Source organism: Nothoprocta perdicaria, unplaced genomic scaffold (genome assembly GCF_003342845.1).
Source record: "Nothoprocta perdicaria isolate Ctin4 unplaced genomic scaffold, notPer1 scaffold_21, whole genome shotgun sequence".
Lineage (NCBI taxonomy): Eukaryota > Metazoa > Chordata > Aves > Tinamiformes > Tinamidae > Nothoprocta > Nothoprocta perdicaria.
In genome coordinates this window covers 2,308,641-2,315,826 of record NW_020455316.1, presented here as the reverse complement: position 1 = coordinate 2,315,826, position 7,186 = coordinate 2,308,641, and positions in this window count along the sequence as shown.

The following is a 7,186-nucleotide window of genomic DNA, read 5'->3' as shown; positions in this document are numbered from 1 at the left end:
ACTTYTAGTATATGCCTCACAAAACTACTTAAGGCAAATTATCTTCTATTGTAATGTCTAAAATCTTGTTAGGAATAGTCTGGTCCTTAAGAGGCTAGAGGTGGGCAAGTAAGAAAAGATAAAAGTTGTAAACTGTTAATATTCAGTGTGGAAAATTGATGCTATCTTGTTGAACAGGAATCAATATTTCCAGTACCAGGAAACATGTAGTTGCTTATTCCATAGAAGAGCTTCAGGGCACACTTGGAAGAGAAGGAGGAATGCAGTATCCCATGCAAGGACCTATGCTGGGATTCAGCAGCAGAACATTCTCAGCAGCAAAGGGGCTGCAAGCCGTCCCTTCTGCATTTAGGGTTCAGAAGAATGTTACCAGAGCTAGGACAGGAATGACTGAATGAAAACCTCAGGAATTAATACTCATGGTGAAAGGATCCTAGCAGAAGTGCGTTTTTCTGTGTACTGAAGTCCACATTCAGCTGCAACTTTTCTTCTCCRTGCAGGTGATAAAATGTCACTTACTCCGTAGCTTCTTCCAGAAAACAGTCCTTGAGCTGATACTAAGCCATGACTGTATGAGAAGAGCTGTATAGTCTTTTTGATTTGAATTGGGCAAGCAACATCACTGCAAGTTGTGCACCTTAGATTGTGTGCATTTATTTTGAGTTTATAAATGCATGTCTTCAATCAGTTTAACTGAGAATTACCCTTGTGGGTACTCGTGCTGTAGGTTGCCCCTGGGGAGTGAACTGGTGTGGCTTCTGTAGTTCATGAAAGAAGTGTCCTGAGAGCAAGGACACTTCTGAAAGCAGTTACATAGTTCAGTGCGCAGTTATATGTGTTTCAAGCAGTAATGTAATATCATCACCATTCTGCTGTTCTTCTTCTAAAGATCGTGAAGCATTCAGTTTTGAGAAGGTGCTTTTTTATCAGATGTCACTTGTTCCTTTAATGAAGGCATGTGCTTTCATCAGGTAGGTATATGAAGCCTAATTTACAAATGTTCTTATAGCGGGTGAGAGAAATGGCCACCAAAATATAATTTACTGATGTTTTTATGCCTTGATGAAACATCTAGAGCTGCATTCAATGAAGGCTCAAGTATAGGAAATAGTTAGCTGTTCTTTTTCCATTCTCTTAATGCTTGAATCTTGCATTCTTTACTGCCTAGTGACATAACTTTACTGGAAAGCATAGTTGTTCTACCTATAGTTTGATACATATATATGTGTGTGTATATATATAAAATGAAGCTTGTGCAAATTGCGTTTTTAGCATATCAGTTTATACAGAAATTAAGCATGTCATATTTGGAGTATGGGGTCAGTCCTTTTAGCAGTTTATTTAATGATAAATTGACAGGTCTTTTACAACACTAGGCATGCTGTGTATGTAAGCACCAAAGAAAGTGTTACAACTTCTTTGTATTTTCTACTAGATGTGATAAATAGGTACAAAACACTATGAAAACGAAGGTCAGCTAATCAGAGACAAGAAAGAAGCAACATAGATGTTCCCATGGAATTATGTGSGAAAGAAAGATCCTTTTGCCAAAATTGTTCTCAGAAGTGTGTGATATTAGTGCAGATTTGGGGTGTTTGAGTTAACAGATGAAATGCAGTTTCCCACCAGTTCTTGTCTGGGACCTCCTAGAGGACATGAGCTGAGAGGTTCTGCAGCTGATTTTTTCTCTCTCTGGTCAGTACAAACGATTCATGACCAGAAATTGCATCTTCTGACATGCTTCTTAATGGCTAGCCTGGCTTCAGAGACCGCAAAATGCTGCGTAAGTGCTCATTGCTCTYAGACTTTCTTGGGTTTGCAGATTAATTTCAGAGATAATCAGCTCAGCTGCTGACGTGAAGACRATGGATTGAGGGAGTGCTCTCATGCCCTGTCCTCTAAGGGGAGGGCAGGGCACTGCCTGGAAAAGCGGAGTGCGTTCCCGTTGCTGTGGCTAGTGAGCAGGGACCCAGCTCTYCAGCAGGGTGTCCCTGAGCTCGGCAGCCGGGCAAGACACAACACACAAAGTAGTTCCACGTGCAACTTCTAACCGCCTTTGGTGAGGATTTAAGGGAAAGGGAGTTGATGTTTGGGTTCCTGTTTCCAGTTGCCTGATTTTTTAACAGGAAGAGATGTGTCGAGTGGCTATTCAGACTGCTGAGCTATCACGTAAGTTTACAGTTGCTGTGTGTCTGTGCACGATAGCAGACTTCTTGTTTCACAGGTGGAAAAAACAGGCATGAAGATGTGAACTGGCTTGTTTAAGGTCACTCAACGGGCCGTTCGCGAGCTSAGGAATAACCAGTTTCTGGAGCTCCAGTCAAGTTTCCTCGCTGCTGGGCGACATGGTTGCTGTGTGATTTGAAAATCCTCCTCATCCCACTGTGCAAAATGTCAAATGGAATGAAAATTACATTCTGCTTTGGAAGTCTTCCGAACAGCAGTTGTGAGTGAGCCAGCCTCTCTCTGCAACCAGCCTCCTCTCAAGACCTTGAACCTTCCCATCCCCTTCATTCCTTGACTCTCTGCTTTCTTTTACTCTTCACTGCTGCTGCAAGTTTCTCGTTCCTTGTATTTCATTTCATTTTCCTTGCTTCCCTGCAGATGTTTGCATGTTATTTTATTTCATCTAAAAAGTCAATCTGAGAGTATGCTGACTTAATCTGCTCTATTGAGAGCGATTTTTCCCAAATAATATATTTTTTTTTCTAAAGGACAGCTTTGTTTTTCAAGATGCAGTATTTCTCTCCAGATTTCTGCTATAAACCTGGTTCAAGTAGCCCTGACAAGCACGAAGGTGCAGCTCAGTATCGGCAGCACGCCCTGCTTGATAAGACACCGTGCTGCCTGGCCAGCGCACACAGACATCCCTGCCAAGCCCAGCGAACAAAATCAAACAAACCCGCTAGCAGGTTTGTTTTCGCAGACGTGGGGCGGTCTGCGAGGCCTGACCCGCTCTGTGCTCTCTCAGCGGAATGAGGTCAGTCCAGGAGGACAAGTGCAGGCTGCAAATACTAGATCTGAGACACGTGAATTGTGCTTTCCATCGGGTTTGCCTGGCCCGGTCTTCTGCCTAGGAGCCTGTCGTCTGTAGCGCCTGCTTGCTCTGTTTGTCCAGAATTGCTCTTCTCGGCCCGCCACGTGTGGGATGCTGCCGTTGCACATGTGCAGTAATGGCTCTGTGGTTAACTATATGTTTCTGATCTGTTTGTGTCTTACATGATTTTAAAGTAAGCACTTGCACTGCTCTTTGTGCAGGATCCTAGGGTTCATATTCCCTGTACAGTCATTGCTGGGKACCCGGTTAGCTCAGCACGCACACAGCCTGGCTTCGCACGGGTGCAATGGCAGACGGGTGTCAGGAGGACTAAGGCAATGAGGTGCCACACAGCCACACAGACCACATGAACCTCGTGTTTCCCCACTAGCATCTATGGATCCAAACCCTCGCCATGTCTGTTCACAGCTGCAGGGTGACACTCTCTACCCTTTGCATTATTTTCCACCCTTTGTTTTTCAGCTTCCATTACCAATTTAATGATAAAGGACTTATCTTGGAAGGAAAGGGTCCTTAAACTTACTTACCCATATGGTAGTTTAATTCATTGGTCATCCACCTTCCCATAAAGTAGATCACAAATAGAACTGTTTGCCTTAGTATGTTTTATATCATGTGTCACATGCAGGTAAAATAGTTCTTAGCTACCACAAGTGACTTCCAAAGGAAGAATTTCGACCCTTTCAAGAGAAATCTCTCTCTATGTAAAGGGYTGGGGAGTTGGATTCATCTAACAGACAGATAAAAGGGAAAACCCTCCTTTTCATATTCTCGTCCCTACAGTTGCTTCTTCCACTGCTCCATCCCTTTGTTTCATTCCTTGCTTGCATTTTCCTTTCTCCATTTCAGCCAAATGCAAGATACAAATTGAAAATAACAGAGATTATTAAATTTAGATGATTAAGAGAAATTGGTAATACTTGATGCTGTCCGCAGAGGTAAGTGCAATCAAGTAGCTATACCTGTGCACTGAGCTCCTCTTTTATGGCTTTCACTCTTATTTTTTCAAAGGAACAGTGAGTACAATACACTGTTTGGGATTAATACTGAAGCATTGAAGAGCCATAGCTGCATGCACTAGAATGAACAAGTAACAGATGAATTAAAATTTCTACCTTTAGGAAATATTGAGGGGAAGGCAAGGGTGATGCAAGACTGACACGCCATCCGGATTACTTAGTCACCAGCCTCGGTAGTCCCCCGAAGCACAGGAAATTTGCTGGCAATCTCAGCGTATTGGTAGAGGCCTCGCGAAGGCGGCCGTGCCACGGGAAGGGGCTTTCCCCCCGCTGCAGCAGAGCCAAGGCTCTCCGCAGGCTCTCCGTGACAGGGCCAAGTCCGGAGCTGAACAGCCCTGAAATGAAACAGAAACCTCTGCCCGSAGAAGAAAGCTGCTTGCGTGCACCCTTCCTGTTGCAATGCGTGCCAGTTCTTACCGCAGCCGTGCCCTGCATTCTGGATACAACGGGAAGACAGTAAGAGGATGTGGGGGAAGGGCAAAAATGATTTGATGCAATCCCGACTCAGATGCCTGCTTAGTCACAATTTGTTCAGGATTTTGCTTGTTTTTAACATTGCTGAATAGCTCTACGGGCTAATCCCTAAGGGAGGGTGAAGGGCAGTGCGTTTTCCTCTGGAGAAGATGCACTGAAGAAGGTGAAAGAGCAGAAACCTGATACGYGATGACAAAAAAAAAGTTTCTTTGTTCACTTAGAAACCTTTCTCCATACTGTCTTCTTCAATTACACCAAAGTTTGCTAATCTCACCAAGGTCATGTAGRCAAGCCTCCTCCCTTCCTTAATTTCCTTCTTTTCCTTTCTTGCTGCTGTTTTACCCAACAGTAGCCAGAAGCACCTTCAGTTTTGTTCTCATTCACCTTACACTGACATTGCTTGCATAGGGAAGTCATGAGAAAAGGAAAAAAAAGAAAGAATTGAGAAATAGTTTTTAAGAAAAACCCTACACTTACATTAATTCAGAAAATGAAATGTCATGTCCATTTAAATGTTCATTTAAAACATGTCGTGTTTTAAATGAACAAGCATGGAAAGAAATGCTGAAGTGTTATAATAATGGAAATACAAGAGATCACTTGCACATGCAGATGGAAGACCATGGGAGGTGTATTCAGTAAGGATATGAGTGCAGCCTTAAGTATCTCCCAGTAAATGTCCAGATGAAAACTGGGAGTACTGGCAAAGGTGCAGAGCAGAGGGCTGGTGAGAGGCAGGCGCGAGTTCCCTCTAGTGGCTCTGTGGCTTCTCGCAGGGTTGGTGCTGGAMGGGCATGAACATTCCCTTCTTCCAGGCTCTGGAGCGCAGGGCAGCAAGCAGCCCAGCGTTCTTCATTACAGATTTGCCCAGAAACATATTTTTGTTTGGCAGCTGGGTAATAAAATCACATGGTGCTTCTTGGTGAGTGCCTAATTGCAGCTTAATTTTTATTGAGTTATATAAACAGATTCATATAATCCTTCCCTGCATTTATCTTCCTTTGGTTAGTATGCACATGCAACCACCCTTAGAAGTCCGTGATCCAGGTCATCTCTGCTGCTACACTGAGCAAGAGTCTATTTGGGCAGTACAAGGGAGAAATATATAAAACACTAACTTATGATATGCTAATTATTGTGTCTATAGTATTTTAAAAATATAGAAAACCCTTTTCTGCAGTGATCTTATGTACTAATGAAGACATTGCAGTAACTAGTAGCAAAACTACACCTTGCTATTCTCTACCCTATGCTGTATGTCTGTATTTTTATCATCMGATGCATACTGTGGATTTTGCCCTAAATCAAGTGCCTTAAAGTTAGATATCTACGTCTAACCTCAGCCTGTGAGCAAATAGCAAGAGGCCCCTTCATTTCTGGCACCAGCAGGTTATTGCCGTGGGGTCCAGCAATGGCACACAACCTGGCTTGGCATGGGCAGCAGCCTTCCAAGCTCGGCTTGAACGGTGCAGGTGCCTCGTGCTGCCCTGGAGACCTTCCAACAGTGACCTTCACCAGRATCTGTGCTGCTGGCTGCACCTGGAGGGATGGGTTTGGACGGGCATGTCATTCTTGCATGTAGTTTGTCTCTACCCATCTGAGGATCAGCATGGGTATTCCCACAGTAAACCTGTTGATTTTTGTTAATTTTGACACCACCCTGAGATCATTACTTTCCACATCACTCTCTAAGTGCATGAGCTGTCTTTCAAGGTTGCTGGTGTTTCAACTCTTCAACGCTGCGTACTCCTGGGTCTGTGTCACACTGGCACTAAGGAAAAAAGATGGTCTCTGGCTCCCAAAACCTAGCTCTAACTTTGCTCATGTCCCTGCCTGGATAAGCCTGACATGGGTTTGTAACATTCAATAACTTTCTAGAGCTCTGCCTGCCACCTTAGGAAGGGTCCAATGTACCCCACACTTTTGTGTTCTGGAAGCTACCAGCCAGGGCTACCATCTGCTCCTCACGGGGAGGACAACTCAAAAGAAAAACAGCGTGGATACCTAAGTGTATCCAATATCTGTTGGTATTCTGGCATTACTGGAAACCAGCTTTCCAAATAGCTGAGCCATCAAACCAACTCAAGCTGTTGGCCAAGGCTGCCACTCAGGGACTCATCAACGAACAGTTCTGAGCCACCACTGGAATGACTGTTACAAGTAGGTTAGCCTTAGATTCAATGTTATTTCGTCATGGTGGTGCATGCATGTGTATAACTGTGCCCGCAGAGCAAGGCTGCATCTATACCCCAAATGTAACAGATACTTTCTAACCAAATCAGAATTTATTTGTAAAGTTGCAAAAGATTCAGCCTTTATCTAACCTCTTGGCCAAGGTTATTGCTCAGCCTCTCTCCATCACCTTTGAGAGGTCCTGGAGAGCAGGGGAGGTGCCCGAGGACTGGAAGAGAGCCAGCGTCACTCCAGTCTTGAAAAAGGGCAAGAGGGAGGAGCCRGGCAATTACAGGCCGGAAAGCCTCACCTCCGTCGCTGGAAGGGTGATGGAGCGGTTCATCCTAGAGAGAATCTCCAGGCATATGGAGGAGAAGAAGGTGTTGAGGAGCAGTCAGCATGGATTTACCAAGGGGAAGTCATGTCTGACGAACCTCATAGCCTTCTATGATGGGGTGACAGG